The following is a 21,812-nucleotide window of genomic DNA, read 5'->3' as shown; positions in this document are numbered from 1 at the left end:
TGGGCTGGTGATACCCGCAGGGAATAAAAGATACACCATCAGAGGCATCGACCCAATGGTTATTAATAAACTCATCATAGATACAGGGATTGAAATGTTATATTTGCGCCAGACGCGCGTTTCGTCTACAAAAGACCCATCAGTGACGCTCGACTCAAAAATGTTAAAGACCCAATGAAGAACGAAGTTGAAGAGTATTGAGGACCAACAAATTAAATCCTATAAGTTTTGCCAAATGCAGCTAAGGTAATCTATTCCCGAGGTAGGAAACCCTTAGTTATTCAAAAGTTTTGTGAAGAGTTAATTTTTAATTATGACCATATCAATGATAATTAATGTCAACACAGAAGTGCCGACTACCGAGCTGGTGATACCCTCGGGGAATAAAAAATACACTAGCAGTGGAATCGACCAAGTGGTTGTAAATAAACTCATCATAGAAACCAGGATTGAAATGTTATATTTGCGTCAGAGGCGCGTTTCGTCTAATTGTTATTGAGAACACCTCTTGATTGCTATAATTTGTATGTGATCAAGAGAGTAATCATTTAACTTAAAAAGTGGGTGAATGTAATTGTTTAAACTTAAAGACGTTGGGAACTAGATCTATGATGAGTTTATTTGATTAGAAAAGACACAAATCCCAGATTCAAGCATAAAAAACTACATTTGGACGTACAGTGTATACCATGTAACTTACCCATAGGATGGCAGATAAAAAAAATAAATAAAATTAAACCAGTAAAGTCTATTGAAACAAGAATGCACACGCTGAAATGTCTCGCCTTCTTTACTAATCATTGATATTATGCTGATATTCCTAAGTATAAAGCTTTATTTAAAACTGTCACATAAACTTAACATTAACCAAGATAACTTAACAAAGACCAACGAACCATGAAAATGAGGTCAAGGTCAGATGAACCATGCCAGGCAGACATGTACAGCTAACATTGTTCCATACAACAAATATAGTTGACCTATTACTTATAGTTTAAGAAAAATAGACAACATAAAAACTTAACACTGAGCAACGAACCGTGAACATGAGGTTGAGGTCAAATAAATCCTGCGCGTGTGACATATAGATCATAAAATATTTCCATACACCAAATATAGTTGACCTTTGGCATATAGTATTAGATAAAAAGACCAAAACTCAAAAACTTAACTTTGACCACTCAACCATGAAAATGAGGTCAAGGTCAGATGACATCTGACCGCTTGACATGTACACCTTACAATCATTCCATACAACAAATATAGTAGATCTATTTCATAAAGTATGAGAAAAACAGACAAAACACAAAAACTTAAATATAACCACTGAACCATGAAAATGAGGTCAAGGTCAGATGACACCTGTCAGTTGGACATGCACACCTTACAGTCCTTCCATACACCGAATATACTAGCCCTATTGCTTATAGTATCTGAGATATGGACTTGACCACCAAAACTTAACCTTGTTCACTGATCCATGAAATGAGGTCGAGGTCAAGTGAAAACTGTCTGACGGGCATGAGGATCTTGCAAGGTACGCACATACCAAATATAATTATCCTATTACTTATATTAAGAGGGATTTCAACATAACAAAAAAAACGAACTTTTTTTTCAAGTGGTCACTGAACCATGAAAATGAGGTCAAGGACATTCGACATGTGACTGACAGGAACTTCGTAACATGAGGCATCTATATACAAAGTATGAAACATCCAGGTCTTCCACCTTCTAAAATATAAAGCTTTTAAAAAATTAGCCTAGGTAGCCGCCACCGCCGGATCACTATCCCTATGTCGAGCTTTCTGCAACAAAAGTTGTAGGCTCGACAAAAATGACATAGTAAAACAAATTCATGTTTTTTTAAGCATTTATTACATCAATCAATGATTAAACATACTCTGTCAGAAAAATTTCAAATAACTAAACCGAAAAGGGGATGCGGTTTTATTTTGACATACCTGAAAGAAAGTCTGGCGTAAGAACAAAATTTAATCCTGGTATCTATGATGAGTTTCTCTACAACCACTGAGTCGATTCCACTGCTGCTGGCAGAATTAGAATTCCGCGAGGGTATCACCAGCCCAATGGTCAGCACTTCTGTGCTGACATGAATTATTAATTTGATATGGTCACATATATAAATTAACTGTTTACAAAACTTTTGAAATTTTGAAATACTAAAACTTTTCTACCTCAAGAATAGATTACCTCAGCTGTATTTGGCAAACGTTTAGGCATTTTGGTTATCAATGCTCTTCAACTTCGTTATTTATTTGGACGTTTTAACTTTTTTTGGATTCGAGCGTCACTGATGAGTCTTTTGTAGACGAAACGCGTGTCTGGTCTTAAGTACAAAGTCAAATCCTGGTGTCTTTGATGAGTATTTTTGATCAATGAAATGATATAAATATCTTTAGTCCAGCCAATTGGTGAAGATATAGAGCAGAATTGCTCATTTGATGAGGAAAGCATGAAACTTTGCATAGTAGTTCTTGGTTATATACCCTTTCATTTCAGCTATGTACCCACTTTGAAAAATCCAATATGGCTGCCATTTTCAAGATGGCGGAAAAATGGTATATATATCAAGATTGTCCTATAAATACATAAATACATATTATAGAGCGCATTATATGATAACAAAAATTACCCTAAGCGCTTCACATTAAAAACTATAAAATACAAAAATATATAAATCATAGATTACAAAGCACTATCTTAAAAGAACCAAACAAGCATATACACATTTATAAGATACTAAAACAAAATGAAAAAAGAAATAAAAGAAATGAAAAATGCGTGTACCCTAAAATATTCAAAACTGTCTAAAACTAATGCAGTCAATTAAAAGTATATAAAAAACTACAAGAAATCCTTTAAAGCAGTCCAAAATAAATGAGTCTTGAGTTGCTTTTTAAATCATCTTATGAATTTACACTCCGTAAAGACGATGGCAAATTGTTCCAGAGTGTATGCGCAGCCTTGTCAAAACGCCTCTCACCGTAGCTTTTCGTTCATACGTCATTTGGAGGATGTAGGAGCATACTATTTCCCGACCTGAGGGATCTACTTGGCTTTTATGGTGTAATTAAATTTGAAGGTAACTAGGAGCCTTGCCATGCTGTGCTTTGTACACATATAAAATAAGTTTGTATTGGCAACGGCAATGTATTGGTAGCCGCTGCAATTTACTTATAATGTTAGTGTTAGTACCGTACAACAAAGCATTGCCATAGTCCAGCCTTGATGTTTCTAGGGAGCATACTAGTGTTTTACAGGCTTCAACTGAAATTAAAGATCGAATTCTACCAATATTTCGAATTTGGAAAAAAACCAGGCCTTAGTGATCGCACTGGCTTGATGTATAACCATACTGATGGTTTTATCAAAGTACATTCCCAGATTTTTCACACAAGAAACGTCGCTTAACTGTTCCATCAAATGTAAGACGAAAATCTGAAAGATGCTTCAATTTATATTTTGGTGCAAAGATTATCAATTCTGTCTTGTCTTCATTAAGTTTAAGCATGTTGGCACTTATCCAATCACCAATATCAGATAAACATTTTTCTAGGCGTTTGAACAGATCGCTCCAGTCTCCTTTCGGTCTTATGATTTGATACACCTGAGTATCGTCTGCGTACGAATAGTATGACATTCCGTGGCGCCTACAAATTTCGCCTACTGGTTTTGCAAAAAATACTATATAGTTTCGGCCCCAAGACCGAGCCCTGCGGTACACCAAAATCAAGTTTGATATCGTCAGATTGTACTGATCCTTTATCATTTGAAACTGGCAAAAACGATCTAAATGGTTCACCTTCGAATTTTATATCAGCTCTCATTGTATCACGGTTGTAGTTTGCTGCATCATTCTTAGCCGTGAGATTGTCACGAATGACACTTATTTTTCCAACAAAAAATTCTCAAAATTTTTCAGCCAGAACTTTTTCATCTTTATACGAAGGTAGAATGATTTCTCGCCTATTGCCCATTACGTCATTTGTCAAAGGATGCAATTGCTTTTGATCATGTTCTATCTCGGATACTTTTGTTGAAAAATAGTCCTTCTTGGATATAAGGAGAAGCTTGCTTGCTTTCAGACAGGTTTCTTGAAATATTTGACGATGAACTGTCATATTCGATTTCCGCATTCGTCGTTCTGCTTTTCGACGGTCTCTCTTAGCTAAGCGGAGTTTGTCTGTATACCACTCAGTGTTAGGACGCATTATGATGTTCCTCGATTTTAATGGTGTATGTCTAGCGATGATTGAACTAAGCTCAGTGTTATACAGGTTTATTATATTTTCAACGACCCTTCACGATTTTGAACTATTTTAGTGCTGCTCAAATCTTGTATGTAGTCAGTTGTTTTGATGTCACTAAATTTGGTATAAGACACGGTATGTCGTTGTTTCGGGGGCTTTGAGATCTTCAATGATGTAAACAAAGCTAGGTGATCACCAGAAAGATTACCATTCTGATCGAATAGACATGGGTCCTTAACGGATGGAGATGTTTGAACTAGCGTGCTGTTGTCTCTTGTTATAACGACATCAAGTGTGTGACCCTTATTGTGTGTTTGTCCTTGGACCTGTTGTACCAGTCATGGTCGGGAAGAGTTTCATTGAATTTCCGAGTATCACTCGCATTCACATTATCCAGGTGAAAGTTAAGATCGCCCGTAATAAGCAACTCGTTTGGTATGACAACAAGCCGATCTAGGAACTCGGACCATTCCTAAAAGAATGTGGTGTTTTTCAGTTTATTTGTCCGAGATGGAGGATGACGGTAGATGACGCATAGTCGGAAATGTTGTGATTTAACTACCACATCGCATTCTAGCAATTCAAAATTTGTGAAGGTTTGTGCGTGTTTGGACCGCTTAATTTCAATATGTGATTTGTGGATAACGGCTACACCACCACATGTCTTTCCTTTTCTCGAAATTTGGTGAATACTGTATCCATTTGGAGTAATTTCGGAGATAACTTGTTTGTCAATTGAAGTACCTAGCCCGGTTTCGGTCAGTGCTAGTATATCTGCATCATTTGAAAGCATAAAATCACAGATCGAAGTCGATTTGTTCTTTACGGATCTTGCGTTAAGTGAAATGAGAGAAATTCTATCAATGATTTGACTGGTAGCTGTTCGCGGAATCTTTCGAAGATACGATGTATCACGGACAAACGTTTCTTGAGTGTTCTCGTCTGATCTATGTCGAATGAAAGTCTTGATCGGATGTGTATCGATACTATTAACAGTTAAGATAGATGAAGAGTGTGGTGATATATGTATCAAATTAGTATGGGAAATAGTTCCTCTGGAGGAATGATAAGCACACGGAACCCTGTTTGATGTCACAACAGTGCGGATCGGTCGGGAAAAATTTCTTCCGGCTTTTATCCCCCGTCTCGTCTTTTGGGTAGATTTCACGATGGACGTACTGTACTTTGAAATATTTTGACACGTAATCCACGGATGTCTGAATACTTGAGCCGTAGATACAAATAGCCTGTGACATGTTGTAATGAGTTCATGGCTGATTGATCACAATAAAAGTTTGTTAACAAAATGTACATGTTTCCTAAAGGTATTCTCTATAATTTCGGAAATTAAAGTAATGATTCTTTAAAAATGGATTTTGTGTTCTTGAATTTGTAATCAATTTATTTTAAAATATAAAAAAAAAAAAATTGTTATTTCTATAACACATACATTATGATTATAGCAATTATGGCTGCATATATATGACATATATATACAACTCGTCTAAACATCAACCCAACAATGTTAGATCTGTAAATTTGCTTTCGCAAATTTTTGGTTCTTCCCTCGCCGGGATTCGAACCCATGCTACTGTGATATCGTGACACCAAATCGCCTGCACTGCAGCCGTCCCGCTAGACCACACGACCACCTGGGCTCTCAAAAAAGAGCTTTCGGTGGCCATATGTTACCTTTCCACGTCAGTTTTAATCTAGCGGCGTACTACAGTACATGATATATAAGGCATGAAGATGTTATTGTTACAAATAGTGAAATTTAAAATGTTAATCAATATGTTACATGTTATTGTAACTGTTCTTTAAACGCTTTCAGTTTTAATGGTTGGAATGAAATATTCTTTGGAATCGTGCGTAGGCCAACTGGCCCGACCCTTTGCTGTCTAAAGACTCTATTGTTGAGGTTGCACTTTGATTTGCTCCGTATCCTAGTGAAGATGGCCGATGTCTGAAATAACCGGGATTTCTGGAGTTTGTCCTTGGAGATGATAACCGTTGTCCTTATGGACTATATGATCTTTAGCTTAGTGGGGGTGTTTGCTGATCGATAGGCATTACGCTTGGGTGTATTTTTATCTGGCAATCTACCGCGAGTGTATTGCTCAGGAGATTTTCCACGTGTATATTGATGAGGTGATCTTCCATTGAACTTGTGATCTTCCATGATTATTTGATCAGAAGAACCGAAGTTATATTGATCGGCCAATCCACGGTTATGCTGATTACTTGAAAGCATAACATCAGCTAGTTTTGTGACAATTTGTGTGAGGTTATGCACCTCATTATTCAAAGGACTGCTTATATTTCCTTTATCGGTCGGTGATACTGCGCCATCAGCAAAGTAGACTTGTCGATGGTCATAATTGGCACTTTTTGATCCATATATCGCCATCTAGTTTGCTATAGAGGTTTTCAATTGTTTTAACGCCTTGTTGATTATTTCTGGGTTCCTCTCTATTATGATCACTGCTGTACCCATATTTTGACTATTTTATTTATTATGTTTGTTTAATTCACGCGTCATTGTACAAAAAATGTAAATTTAACGGAATTTGACGAGACTGTCGTACATTTAAGTGCGAGGTTTAGTGCTGTAAACCCAGGTTTAATGCACCATTTTCTTCATTTGAAAATGCTTGTAATATGTCAGGAATATGACAGTTGTTGTCCATTCGTTTTTAATGTGTTTTGTCATTTTATTTTGCCAAGATTAGGGACTTTCCGATTTGACTTTCCTGTGAGTTCAGTATTTTTGTGATTTTGCTTTTTACATGCCTTGAAGAGTCGTTGTCTTTTATAAATTCTCGGAGGAATGTTTCGGTTCCAATCTGGTTTGATCGTTTTTCTTGCTGAAGCTCTGCTACATGGATTTTTTTGTGTTCTTTTGGTGCACTTGCGTCGTACTGGCTAAGGTCAAATTTTGGCTTAGATGATGTGTCCATTGCAGGAATTTTAACTTCTTTATTTCGATTGTCCACTAATTCATTTACAACATATGCCAGTTGTTGGCAGGTACCCTGCTGTTCGAATGCACTTTAAATTGAACTATTTCTTCTTTCTCAGTTGTTGTCAGCTTGTCCATCTGTCTCACTACAACATTGAATATCTCATTTGTCTAACCAAGCATTGTGGCCTTTCTGTCTTCAAACTGCTGAAGTTGGTGAGATATTGTTCCCATCTGTTCGTTACTCATATTCATTGCCGCTTTCTGTTCAGCTTGAATCGTTATGAGACCAACACATATTTTGTCAATTTGCACTTCGCTCTGTTTTATATTATTTATAAATCTCAGCTGTTCTTTGAACATTAGATTTTTTTCTGCTAAAAATTCTTAGTAGAATTGTTTAATAGACATTTCTGAGCTGTCATCTGTTAAAGCGTCTTCAGTTGTGGGTTTCTCCATATCCACAAGTGATTCAGTTTCTGCTATTTCAATGTTCTTTTCCTTGTTGTCCTCTTTGCCTGCCATTTCACTGATATGTGTTTAAATGATTCTCAGTTCACAGTATGATATCTCAAATTGCAAAATATTGCGACCCAAGAAATAAGGTAGGCACTGAATAATATTTTAAGGCAGATAAATCCCAAATCACAGCTTTCATGTGTGACCCAAGACACCAAATAGTTCAGCTTTTTATGAAAGCTACTATACAGCTTTTAATGAAAACTACTACTGCAGCTTTTTATGAAAGCTACTACTTTGTGTATGAAACGACAAGCAAGGCAAAATCAACATGAACAGAACTGGGACAGATAATAAATGACAATATGCATCAATAAATTGCTTATACAAAATCTTGCTAAGTACACCAAGTCATTCAAATATGTTGATTTTTGTGCTTCCAGCATCAAATCAATACTAGCAAGTACTGTGAAAGTACTTTTATTCGTGGGGTTCCAATTTTCGTGATTTTCGTGGATGACTTTATCCACGAATTTAAGTGTCCAACGAAATAAAAAAAAACATTGTCAAAATCAAGACATGGAAAGATCACGATCGGTAGGTTTGACTACTGATATGATCTAGAGAATATATTGAATAACGCCAAATCTGAGAATACTATAATAGCAGTCACAGAACTACAACCGCATGCAGAATTATACACATTTAATCTTTAATAACCTAAACTGTACAACTTTTGTTCATTCAATTCTCATAAAAAATATTTTTGATCGATGAAAGTCAGATTTCCAGTATTGATGTACTAGTATGATAAAGTGTTCATTTTATATCTCATAGTTTATTATTTCCTGCTGGGTTTGATTTTGACTGTGAACAGTATATGTTCCTGATTTTGATGAGAATTATTTGACAATCCAAGATATGTTTATAGCATTGTTTTTATTACTGTTTTCTTAAGGTGACTTGTTTATGGCCTAATTAACACCTTTGATGGTCTTTAATCTGTTGATCACTTTATCAGGGATTAACTAGTGTTATAACTACGATTTACACACGGGTCAATGTTTACTTTGCAATTTCCTTCAATCCAGACTATTTGTTACCTTCATTTCTAAAGGCCCTCATTGTTTTATTTTTTTTATTATCTGAAAACCAAAATCCACGAATTTAAAAACCCACGAACTTGTAAATATTGCTAAAACCACGAAAATTGATACCCACGAATTAAAGTATTTTCACAGTATTTTAGAACGCACGGCAGCCCTCCTGAAATAAGCCGCCATATTGAATTTTGAGGGTGGGTCCATAGCTAATATTGCTCAGTACACAAAAATGTACCATCATGCAAAAAATAGTGTTTTCCTCATTTTTTTAGCAATTTTTTCACTTATCAGTCGGACTACTTAGCGTATATCACTGTATATGTGTTTGTCCCCGATTTAAGAAGACGAAATTGGAGGGTTTGAATCAAATGAACTAGTACTCAGGCAGGATACTTTAAAATTGAACACACATGTTCAATACTAAAATTCCAAAGACACTTGGAGAGCTTTGCAATTACCTACAATGTATCATTAGTAAAATAGTCCCTACAATATAACCATAATTTGAATAAATTCATATGAATAAGACATGAAGTTATGTACTATTAATATGGTGTTTGAATTAATAAATACACTGGTAAACTTATTATATATCTTAAGAGACCAAGTTCGGCATTTTATAACGACGTAAAGAGAAACTATACGTAGACTGTCTCACCAATTGAATCCGTCGATCCATATGTAACTGTAGAGGTTTCTTGTGTATCATAATTATATATACGCGTTGTATGTTCTTTTACTGTATCTACAACATAGAAAAGAAATTAATGAAAACCAAACATTAACTTTTATAACTAGCTTTGATAATGGCAATATCAATTATACAAAACAGTTTAAATTTAAATAACCATTTTTTTCTATATAGTTTAAGACACTTTCGTTTGCAGTTCCAACACTGGACATAACCTCATCATAGATATTACCAATGTTATTTCAACTGATCGGGCGGAGCTTACGTTTTAACTTGCATAAGAACAGTCTATTTGAAGATGTGTGTGATAAGGATGATTGCCATTATAATTATAACCGATTTCTAATCACATATCAGTGTCATCAAAGGAATTTACAAACGAATTACTGAACACTTCTTTGATGAGTTTAGTCTAAAACACCTACATATAGATAGACTGGTTTATTATGAGCGAACCAGTTAAACTCCGCCCAGTCAAGTGAAATAAATTGAGTAATACCAAGATTAAAATTTTATATTTACGCCAGACGCGCGTTTCGTCTACAAAGGACTCATCAGTGACGCTCGAATACAAAAAGGCCAAAAGGCCCAAAAATTCATAAAAGTTCTGCCAAATACAGCTAAGGTAATCTATTCCTGAGGAATAACAGCCTTAGTTTTTCAAAAATTCAAAGTTTTGTTAACAGTTAATTTATAACTATGAACATATCAATGATAAACAGAAGTGCTGGGCTGGTGATATCCCCGGTGAAAAAAATCTCCTACTATCTCCTACTATCGACCCGACGGTTGCAAATAAACTCATCATTGAAATTGGCCCTCTTTTCTTAGATCGTATTCATCAGATCAAAAGTGAATATACATGAGAAAGTTATTTGAAATATTCAAGATAACTGACTAAAAAAATTAGATTAAAAAGAAAATTAAGAACGTTCCAGTGTCTCAAAATATTAAACCTGTCCATTTGCAATACTAGTAACTAAACCATTTATTTTTTTAATTTAAAGAAATATCACAAGAAATGTACTTCAGTTATCATTTCTGGTTTCATGTTCATCATAAATAATTGATTAATTTTCTATTGTGTAATCTTAGCATAGGATCAAACTCAAAAACCATACTTAAAGGTATACCCAAGTCAATATCTTACTAGTTGTACTGGATACATTGGAATTTAGTGGTTCGGTAGTTAATTTTAGTTCTGTAGTGCCTTCTGGAAGTATTGATGTCCCATTTTTCTCTTCTGAAAAAAAACACCCAGTGACATTTTAAAATAAAATTTAATTTCTGCTTAAAATCTAAAAATAGAGTAAGTTATGTGAGTTAGCGTTACTCCATCCATTCATTCATCTCTTTTTTTATTCAATTCAACCATCAAACCATCCAATTCATCCATTCATTTGTCCGTCTATTTCCATCTATTTATCCATTTCTCTCCATCAATATCCATCCATCTATTTATATAAATCCATTCATCAACCAATCGGCCTATCTCCCATCCATATATCACCATCCATCAATCAATCCATCAATCCACCCATCCATCAATCAATCTATCTTCATTTACTCTTCTTTTTACATATCTCTTATTTCAACCCATCACTCTCCATTTATTTCCATTTATCCATCTAATCATCTATCCATCTTACTTCATTTAAATTCATCCATCATTCGATCCGTCTCCAAATCTTTATTCATCCATCTACCAATTCGCCCATCTATCTCTATTCATATCCATCAATCGATCCATCCATCCATCACTTATCACAGTTCTTTCGTCAAACTATCCCATACATATGTCTCCATCCGTCTATCCATCCGTCCATCTATTAATATATCCCAAACTATCCTTCAAACCATCCATCCATTCATCCATCTTTCTCGATCTATTCATCTGTCAATCCTTTCATGCATCTCAATTGATTGATTCATTTCAATCAATATATCCATTCACCTCTCCGTCCATCTCAAGGTATGTATCCATCTCCATCCATCCATCTTCATAAATCCATACATCCATTCATCCATCAATATTCATTACCCATCGTTATATAACATTAGCCAGATTGTCCAAAGTGCTATAACTTCTGCATTCATCCGTCTATATCAAAGAGGGACGAAATATACCAGAGGGACAGTCAAACTCATAAATCGACAATAAACTGACAACGCCTTGGCTAAAAATGAAAAGGACAAAAAGACAAACAATAGTACACATGAACTCAACATATAAAACTAAAGAATAAACAACACGAACCCCACCAAAAACTAGGGGTGATCTCAGGTGCTCTGGAAGGATATTCACCCGTTCATTTCTCTATATATCTTTCTCCATACATCGCTATCAATCCATCTACATCCAACTTAATCTATCTCAATTGTAAATCATCCATTCCAAGTTTCCAACCATCCATTCATCTATTAATCCTTATTTAGTCATCCATTCATTTATTCTGTCTATTTTATCCATCCATAGTCATCCACATCTACTAATCCATCTACATCCAACTTAATCTATGTCCATCTCAAATAATTCATTCTAACTTTACTACACTCCATTCATATCAATCAATTTATCCATCATTGATTCTCCGTTCATCTATCTTTCTCCATCTATTTATCTATCTCTATCTATCCATCCATTATCAATCAATCCATCCATCCATCAACTTCCAGTCATTCATCTTTCAACATCCTTCAATTCGTTCATATATAATATCTCCTTCCATATATATTAATACAACAATCCATCTCAATCCATTTCCATCCATTCATCAATCCACCCATCTATTCATATATATTTATTCATCCATCTATCTATCCATATATCTCCTTTTTTCCATCAATATATCTCCTGTCATTTACACAACCATATTTATTTCTATGCAACGATTCATCTATCTTTTTATTTCCGTAGATCCATTAATTCATATATTTATCGCAATCTATCCATCCATCAATCTACTTTCCATCCATTCATCAATCCGTTCATTCATTCATCCATCTATCTTCGTCCAATGAATACCATGCTTTCATCATTTCATCATTCCATCATCATTCATCAACCCATCTATCTGTTTATTCATTCATTTATCAATTCATCCATATATCTCAATATATCTTTCGATCCATCAATCAATTTTTCCTTCCATACATGCATCGATTTTCACCTCACCGTCCATCCAGAAATCCTCCATCAATGTATCTCCACTCATCAATTTATCATCATTCATCTAGCCATTTGTTTCATATTCATTCATCACCACCCGTCCATTCATCCTGATCCATACCTTTTTCAATTTATTTATTTCAATTCATCGATAAATCTATGATCATCTATATTCCTCCATGTATTTCCATCCATGCACATTCCTGCATCCATTCTTAGCCAGCTATCCATCCATCCATCCATCCATCCATCCATCCGTAACCAACTATCCATTCATTATTCCTTGACTAACTCTCCATCTATCCATCCTTAGCCAACTATTAATCCATCCATCCATCAATCCTTAGCCAGCTATACATCCATCCATCCATCAATCCTTAGCCAGCTATACATCCATCCATCCATCAATCATGAGCCAGCTATACATCCATCCATCCATCAATCATTAGCCAGCTATACATCCATCCTTCCATCCATCAATCCTTAGCCAGCTATACATCCATCCATCCATCCATCAATCCTTAGCCAGCTATACATCCATCCATCCATCTTTGCCAATTATCCATCCATCCTTCCTTATCTAACTTTCGTTCAATCAATCCTTAGCCAGCTATACATCCATCCATCCATCTTCGCCAATTATCCATCCATCCTTCCTTATCCAACTTTCCTTTAATCAATTCTTAGCCAGCTATACATCCATTCATCTATTCATCATCATCAGTCATCTGTCCATCTATTCAAATATGCATCCATACAGCCAGCTATTCTTCCACTCGTTTAAATCCAAGTTTACAATTCTATGCATCAACCAATTTATTAATCCAAATAGATAAATGATTTACCTTGACATGAATAATAAATTCTTGCGTATCTTGGATGGAACAGACAACTTGACGAATCGTCATTTTGTGGACTGGAACATGTTCTTTCTTTTTTACATAAATTACTGAGAGATATCTTTACTTCCTGAATTGAACATTTTTTACAGCTTCCCTCATTAGGCTCTACGTGATTTATCTCCATTTTACGAAATGTGAAAGTACAATCACAACTTATTTTTGACGTATCTGCAGCAGATACTTCAGTAACCCTTGAAAATTTTGATTGGAAAACCAAAAACCGGCCTGAAACAAAAACAAATCCTTTTAGGCACAAATGAGAGATATAAAATTGAAAGTTTAGGCATCCGTTTAACAAGTAAAAACAAATTTAAAAAAAAACCGCCTAACATCATACATTGTTATATAAGTGTGATCATATAACTGTTATTTTACTCACTTTTGTAAGTAATCTTTTATTGAAATTTGATAATTAATTGTTAAACTAATGCATTAGTTATACATTTTATAGTGAGATGCAGTTTAAAAACGTACCAAAGACACATTGCTTTTACATGTTATAATTTGGTTCGTTTTCACCAGAACCATTAATATACTGAGGTTACACATTGTTAACACAGCAGTTTCACAAACTATGCCTCTTTTGGGGAGATATATAAACAAAGATTTTTGTTTTGTTTACGTTTGGGTTCTAAGATATGTTCTATCTATATGTATCATCTCGAAGAGACATAATTTGGACATGTTACCAGTATACATACTTATCGTAGCGGTGAAATTGAATTCTGCGGAAAACCTAAGCTGAAAAGGTGGGAAAAGGGAAATGGAGCCTTCTTTTTTTTACCGATTATGTATGGAGTTTTTTTCTCGTAACGTTGTCAATATAATGGAATTTCATGCGACTGTCATACAAGTAAGATGTTTAACTAGCTATATAAAATAGTTGTTGTTATCCATTTGTTTGATGTGTTCGAGCATTTGATTTTTTGCAATTTGATAAAGGACTTTCTGTTTTGAATTTTCCTCGCAGTTCAGTATTATTGTGATTTTAATTTTTAGAACAGAATTTTGAACAGATATATGATGTTATAGAGGGGTATTTGCAAAAAATACTAGTCAAGGGACTGTACAATTTACCGAGGCGCTAGGCGAGTGAAATTCGGTCCAAAGACTGGTATTTTTCGCAAATACCCCTCCATAACATGACATTTTTGTTTAATTACACCGAATATATTTTGTACAGGTGAAGATGCTTTTCTTTACTTGAAAGCTGTAATTCATGAATTAAGATCGTTACCTCAAACTGTATACTGTGGATTCATTTTTATTCGTGGTATACCAATTTTCGTGGGTTTCGTGGTTCAGAGCGAACCACGAATTTAAGAATTCAACGAAGAATAATCCCGATACATGTGTATGGAGTCGGATGTTTATTTCCGGTTATGGTATGCAGTTCTAGTATAGTGTTGATGAGCAATAAACATTGTAACATAACACGTGTTTTTTATTGAAAGAAGATACAAGTATTTTAATTAAATCAATAATAAATATATCGAATATCAGTGGTAATTTACTTTTTAAAATTGATTAAAACTTTAAAACTGTTCATGGAAAATAACTGCAAGTTGTTAATTACCGTGTCATAGTTTGGTTTACTAATGATTAAAAATCAATAGGATTAAGTACGTGGATATTGCCCGTAGGTTATATTGTTTATGACAGGAACATTTATTTTCACACCATTTACTTATACATTGTATGTCTGTTTATTATATCGTGATTAGGGAAATGAGCTTTCAATCATAAAACTTTGATTGCCTTATAGAATCCCGACAAGCACTTATAAATTGTAAAACAAACAAATAATTAGTTGTCTTTGTCCATTATTGTAATAGAAGTTTTTAATGAACACTTTAACCTAAAATGACTAAGCGAGGATTTTGACAATTCAAAGCTTTTTCAATGAATTCCTTCTTTTTTGTTTGTTTTATCATTGATTAAACCAAGGAGGTTATATGATCTCCTAAATCAAAAAGAAATCCACGAATAACGTATCATATTTTTTGTTTGTTTTGTAATCGGCGATCCACGAATTTACGTATACCACGAAACGTCTTTTTTTCTCTATCCACGAAAATTGATACCCACGAAAATAAATGAATCCACAGTAATTCGTTAGAACTAAATATGTAAATAAAGAAAGATGTGGTATGATTGCCAAAATGACACAGAAATTAACAACTATAGGTCAACGTACGGCTTTCTACAATGAGCAAAGCCCATACCGCATAGTCAGCCATAAAAGGATATAAATATGTAACAAGCGCACCACCCAATGGTGGATTTGGATTTTGGTATAAACACGGGACATAAGCCCACATAAACTTCATTTTTATGGAGAGACGGAAACTACCATACTTATTCATTGACCAACAAATTATAGTATATGTTCCATGTACTTCCAGTTGAAATAAGAGAACAAGGAAATACGTAAACAAGCATAATATTGTTATCCATCGCAGGGGCAGATCCAGCCTTTTAAAAAAGGGGGGTTCCTAACCCAGGACAAAAGGGGGGATTAAGCTATGTGTCCTTATTCAAATGCATTGATCGTCAAAAGAAAAGAGGGTTCAAACCCCCGGACCCCTCCCCTGGATCCGCCACTGTACCTGATGAGTTAAGCCTTTTCAAATGATTTTATAGTTCGTTCTTATGTTGTACTGTTACACCACTGTCCCAGGTTAGGGGAGTGTTGGGATCCCACTAACATGTTACACCCGCCACATTCTGAATGTATGTGCCTGTCCCAAGTCAGGAAACTGTGATTCAGTAGTTGTGTTTTGTTTATGTGTTACATATTTGTTTTTAGTTCATTTTTTGTACATAAAGTAGGCCGTTAGTTTTCGCGTTTGAATTGTTTTACATTGTCATTTAGGTGCTATCTAAAGCGTAATATGCGGTATTGGCTTCGCTCATTGTTGAAAGCCGTACGGTCACCTATAGTTGTTAATTTCTGTGTAAGTTGGTCTCTTGTGGAGAGTTATCTCATTGGCAAGCATACGTCATCTTCTGTTTTCTTTGTATTATAACCATATCTGCACTTACAAAAACAAGTATAGGATACTTTTAAAAATTTTGGTATCAGTCTGCAATTGTTTAGGGGAGATTCCTTAGCTGATACATCGCAATTGCTAATCCCTGAGCATCGATCCCTCAGCGATAAGTTAAAACGTCTTAGACATTCGTCGTTGTTGGTATATTGAGCAGTGGTGAGAAATTGTATTGCAATTGTAGTGTTTTGAGGGCAATTAATTTCGACATTATCTTCAGTCTCACAAAAGGTAACATTGCCTGTGAATATAAAGAAAAAATATTATTATATCATAGCCTCTCCAATTCAAGAAGTTTCTTCACGATCTTACAATCTAAGCTAATCTTTTTTTCTAGATGGAGATTGTCAGGTATAATTCCTATTAAACCAAAAATAATTCGTGTTTACAAACGCAGTGTATATCAATTAAAAGTTTTGTCTTTGTTGTATGATGTTAATGCTATCAAGGGAAAAAATGTGGAAGTAAAAAAACAATATGCAGTCTTGGTATATAATTTTGACAATATTAATGAAGTGAATAATGATCTTCATTTTACAACTTACAGTCAGCTTTTTTTGGAGGTGAGGGGCAAAACTATCTCATACTCTAGCTTCAAAAAGAAGGCAAGAGAGAAAAGGGAAAAAACATTAAAAGATGACATTAATATTTTAGAAAAAAATATTAACTCAGATTCTATACAGCAATTGGGAGACAAAAAAAATGAACTAGAAAAATTAATGCATGGTAAAACAGTTTGATCCAGAATACAGTGTATAGAAGAGGCAGACAAACCAACAAGTTATTTTTGTAGACTTGAATCTAAAAATTTTACAAGCAAGATTATTCCAAAGGTTGAAAAAGAAAATGGTGATATTGTAACTAACCAAAAAGAAATACTTAAAAAGGTTAAAATATTTTATGAAAATTTGTACAAAAACAGAGATGTTGAATGTTCTAAACCTAAAGATATAGTCTACAAAATGTAAATATTTGAAAGTTATCTTTATATGAACAAGATAAACTGGAAGGTGAAATATCAGTTAATGAAGCTGGTGAAACTTTAAAAAGAATGAAAAGCAGTAAAACGCCTGGATCAGATGGTTTTTCAAGTGATTTTTTGTTTTATTTTTCTGGCCTGCCTTAAAATATTTTGTTGTAAGATCCTTGAATGCAGGTTATGATAAAGGGGAACTTTCTGTTGCTCAAAAACAGGGAATAATAACATGTCTTTCAAATGGTAACAAACCTAGACATTTAAAAAAAACCTGGCACCCTATATCTTTGCTAAATACTGTATATAAAATTGGCTCTGGGGTTATAGCAAGAAGATTTAGAACAGTTTTGACTAAACTTATTGATACTGATCAGAGAGATTTTATTAGTGGAAGATATATTGGGGGAAATCTTAGATTGATCTATGATATCAAGGAATATACTGAAGATGATATACTAGGCCTTTTATTGTTGATAGATTTCGAAAAAGCCTTTGATTCCATTTCATGGGAATTTCTTTTAAATGTATTGATTTTTTTTAATTTTTTGCGATTCTATTATAAATTAGGTGAAAGTGCTCTATCAAAACATTGATTCAGCAGTCATTCAGGGAGGGAATCTTTAAGACTTTTTCACTGTTGACCGGTGTTGTAGGTAAAGTGATCCATTATCGTCAGATCTTTTCATTCTTTGTGCAGAAATTTTAGCGTTAAAAATAAGACATAACAAAAAAATAAATAGAATCAAAGTTCTTCATGTTGAACACAAAATCTCACAGTTTGCTGAAGATAAATAACTACTTTGGAATGGTAATGAAGAATCGTTAAATGATGCATTATTAGAACTAGATTGGTTTGCTCAAACTTCTGGTTTGAATACAATTTTTCCAAAACTCATGTAATTTGGACTGGAAGTAAAAAGTACAGCACAGAGACACTTTGTACAAATCAAAATCTTACGTGGGGAAGCACATCCTTTAAATTATTGGGTGTTTATTTTGATGTTGATTTAGATAAACTAGTTAAAATCAATTATGAAAATATTGTGAAAATAAAAAGACTTGTCAAACAATGGTTTATACGTAACATTACTGTTATTGGTCGAATTACTGTTGTAAAGACACTTATGTTGCCAATAGGGGAGATATAAATTAGTAACTTCTTTCATACCATCATTTATAAAGACCATTCTCAAAAGCAAAAAGGGATCTAATGATTTGTATTTAGTGGCAAACAAAAAACAACACTGTTCCTACAGAAGTAGAAAGATGGGAAGCAATTTTAGTTTTAGGAAATAAAAACTGGAAAAAGATTTTTCAACTACCATTTGCTATTACAAAACAAAAACTAAGCTACGAGGGCTTCAGTATAGAATAAATCATAAAATTCTGGCAACAAATAAATTTTTAACAAAATTGGAGTAGTGCAAAACCAATATTGTACTTTTTGTAAGACTTAACTGGAATCAATTGAACATATACTGTGGGACTGTTATTATGTACAACAATGTATTGACCAAACTTAAATGTGGTTTCTCCATAATTGTATTAGTATACCATTTACACAAGATACTTTTGGTTTTAAAATTTATCACGAATGTACAAAGGTGACCCTCAAAACAATATTTTTTCTGTGGATTAAACAGAACATATATAATACAAGTTATTTTAAAGAAGAATTAAGTTTAACAGCATTGATTGAAAAAATACAGCATACTTATATTTTGGAGAAGAAGATATTAAGTTTTGACAAGTTTAATCAAGCTTTGTACATTTACCAGGAGGCCTTATAGGATAACGTGATGGATTGGCAACTATACAAAATAAGCAGACATGTATATATATATTTTCTATTTTTTTTTACTTAATCATCTTTTAATTTTTTTATTAAGTAATTCTCTATACTTTTTTTTGTGTCTTTTTTAATAAGATTCCATTATAAAATCCCAACAGAATGTTATTTTCAAGTTCTATACATTTTCTGATGAGTTGTATTATATTAAATTTATATATATGAACTTACTGTTTGATATTATATTTAAATTCTAATTCGTAAACTCAAACAAACATAAAATATTTATAAAATAACCACAAACTCTTACATGGGAGACGCCACTTGAAGAAACAAGCGAACATTTTATTAAAAATATGAGTATAAATATGAGTATAATATTGTTAAAAGTGCATATAAATATATAACTATTCAACAGCTTGTACTGGTTTCCCCATACTCCTGATACTTGTGGTCCACAAATCTGAAAATAAATAATATGCTTAATAATATTATTTATTTTGCTAAATGCTACTGTACACTTTGACTGCAATGGCTCGAATGACTTTAAACCACCTGAGTTCAATCAATATCCCAATCGAACCGACCTTACTATAATTAAGCAAACACATGTTAACTAGAACGAGAAAATAGCATTGCCTATTTTTTTGAATTTCTTAATTTTGATGATCATATAACTGTGCTAGAAAGTCTTCTCTAACGTAATCATCCTTTCCTCTGTCCTATTTTAACCTGTTATGCTTCAGAAAAATCATAAGTACAGGTGTTAGCACTGGCTCTTGTTTATGAGAGACTAATCATTTCGAAACTTATATAAACATTTGACTACTTAGTGAATGTTATTCTAACTAGATATTAATCAAGGTGTATGTCAGCATCTTTAATATAACTATTTAAAAACAAAATATTTTGTTAAATAATATTCCAATATGTATGTCTGAAATTCAGCCTAATAGCTTCAATAACAATCAGTGTTTTCAAAACATTCGCCTTAGTGACTTAAAGGATAATATGCTAAGTAACTTAAATGATAAACAGCCTAGTTGCTTCATCAGCAGCCACCTACCCAGTGTCTTCAAAAACAACCAGCCCAGTGTCTTTAACAACAACCAGTCAAGTGCCTTTAATTAAAACTTGACCAGTGTTTTTAACGACAACCACCTCAGTGTCCTTAATAACATCTCCAGTGGCTTATACAAAATCTGATCCAGTGTCTTCAACAACAACCAGCCCAGTATCTTAAGCAACCAGCTGAGAAGTTCAACAACCAGCTCAGTGTCTACAATAACCACACGCCCACTGTCTTCAATAAATAAATAACCTGCCCAATGTCTTCAACAACAATCAGCAGTGTCTTTAATAACAACATACTCAGAGGCTTCAACAACAAACATGTCAAGTGTCTTCAACATCAACCTTGAATAACAACCAGCCAAGTGTGTGTAATACCAACCTGCCCAGTGGCTTCAACAACAACCAGCCAAGTCACCGCAAGTGTCTTCAACATTTATCAACCCAATGTCCTCAACACCAAGCCCAGTGTCTTCAACATCTACCAACCCAATGTCCTCAACACCAAGCCCAGTGTCTTCAACATTTATCAACCCAATGTCCTCAACACCAAGCCCAGTGTCTTCAACATCTATCAACCCAATGTCCTCAACACCAAGCCCAGTGTCTTCAACATTTATCAACCCAATGTCCTCAACACCAAGCCCAGTGTCTTCAACATCTATCAACCCAATGTCCTCAACACCAAGCCCAGTGTCTTCAACATCTATCAACCCAATGTCCTCAACACCAAGCCCAGTGTCTTCAACATCTACCAAACCAATGTCCTCAACACCAAGCCCAGTGTCTTCAACATTTATCAACCCAATGTCCTCAACACCAAGCCCAGTGTCTTCAACATCTATCAACCCAATGTCCTCAACACCAAGCCCAGTGTCTTCAACATTTATCAACCCAATGTCCTCAACACCAAGCCCAGTGTCTTCAACATCTATCAACCCAATGTCCTCAACACCAAGCCCAGTGTCTTCAACATCTACCAACCCAATGTCCTCAACACCAAGCCCAGTGTCTTCAACATTTATCAACCCAATGTCCTCAACACCAAGCCCAGTGTCTTCAACATTTATCAACCCAATGTCCTCAACACCAAGCCCAGTGTCTTCAACATCTACCAACCCAATGTCCTCAACACCAAGCCGAGTGTCTTCAACATTTATCAACCCAATGTCCTCAACACCAAGCCCAGTGTCTTCAACACCTATCAACCCAATGTCCTCAACACCAAGCCCAGTGTCTTCAACATCTACCAACCCAATGTCCTCAACACCAAGCCCAGTGTCTTCAACATTTATTAACCCAATGTCCTCAACACCAAGCCCAGTGTCTTCAACATCTATCAACCCAATGTCCTCAACACCAAGCC

The sequence above is a fragment of the Mytilus trossulus genome, chromosome 7, assembly GCF_036588685.1.
Source record: "Mytilus trossulus isolate FHL-02 chromosome 7, PNRI_Mtr1.1.1.hap1, whole genome shotgun sequence".
Classification (NCBI taxonomy): domain Eukaryota; kingdom Metazoa; phylum Mollusca; class Bivalvia; order Mytilida; family Mytilidae; genus Mytilus; species Mytilus trossulus.
Note: the sequence above shows the minus strand (reverse complement) of the source record.